At 42.9% G+C, this 1,230-nt stretch overlaps 1 pseudogene; it reads right to left on the minus strand.

Annotated features, from left to right (window-relative positions):
- On the minus strand, window positions 1–399 carry LOC148867275 (flowering-promoting factor 1-like protein 2 pseudogene; annotated as a pseudogene).
- Between the last annotated feature and the right edge of the window lie 831 nt (window positions 400–1,230).

The raw sequence follows: 1,230 nt of genomic DNA on the forward strand, positions 1-1,230 counted from the left end.
TCATAGGAGACGGACCTGAAAGTAGGAGGGGTTCTTGACGACGATGTCGTACATGTGGATGGAGCTGAAGTTGTTGAAGTTGGTGGGGAGAGAAATAAGATGGGCTGAAGCATCAGAGCGGTGATACTGGATGAGGTCGGAACTCCGGCTCCGTCCGTTGTGGTAGCGCGTCCAGCCGAGTTCCTGGAGGCGTTGCTCCAGCTCAGCGTAGGATTTGATAGCATGGTTCGAAGGGACATACACCAACACTCGTGGACGGGCGCCTGGTGCCGTTGCCGTTCCTCCTCCAACCCCAAAATAAGTTGATTCTGCCTCTGCTTCCTGCTGGAATGATTCCTTGGTTGGATTGGAGATGAACTGCACCACGCCGTTCTTTCTGAATATCAACACCCCCGACATCGTTACATGCATAAAGTACAACTCATCAACTTCTCCAACTCCTCTCCGTCTATATCTGATATTGATCTCTGGTGGTCGTTTAATTATATATACATGTTCATTAGAGAGAGAGAGAGAGAGAGGGAGGTACAATTTACCCGAATAAGCTAAGTACCAAGCTTAATCAAATGTTTGCACCAATAAAGAGATCAATTAAAACTGCATTAAGTTAAGGCCAAGCTTAATTACTTATTTGGATCTTTAATTTCTATTCTTTGACTCTTCAAAAGAGAACAGCATAAATTGTTTTTGGGGGGTTATTCCCTCTTCATCTGCAATCTGTCTTTCAATTTGAATTTAGTGAGAATGACTGAATTTTTTATCCCCACCCGTACAGAGAATGAATCCAGTAACAAACTTTAATGTGATGGTAAATAAATTCTATTGAATATAAAATTATAGAGACCGATTCAGTTCCCCACAAATATCCCAACGATAATATCAGGATTGATGATGTCATCATTGGGAGATGTTCCCAATACATGGCAGGGATGTGCTTTGTAGGGCTGTTAATAAGAAGGCCCAATCTGACCAAACCGATCAATCTGGACCAACCCAACCCGATTCGGCCAGGTTTTCATCAGCATGGGTCAGTTTCGGGTTGTGCAAATTCCTAAACCGATGATTCGGGTCGGTTTTAGTTTTCACACAAGAAAACCGAAGCCAACTCGAACCAAACCGACTTAGTCCCTAGTTCAAACATGAAGTTCCAAAGCCCATTAGGCCACCTAGTTTTTGAATGGTTGCAAGAAACTTTGGATTAGTGAATAGTGATTAATGAACAATTTTTGT

The sequence above is a fragment of the Nelumbo lutea genome, chromosome 3 (assembly GCF_056320005.1).
Source record: "Nelumbo lutea isolate HS-2025 chromosome 3, American lotus-T2T, whole genome shotgun sequence".
NCBI classification, from domain to species: domain Eukaryota; kingdom Viridiplantae; phylum Streptophyta; class Magnoliopsida; order Proteales; family Nelumbonaceae; genus Nelumbo; species Nelumbo lutea.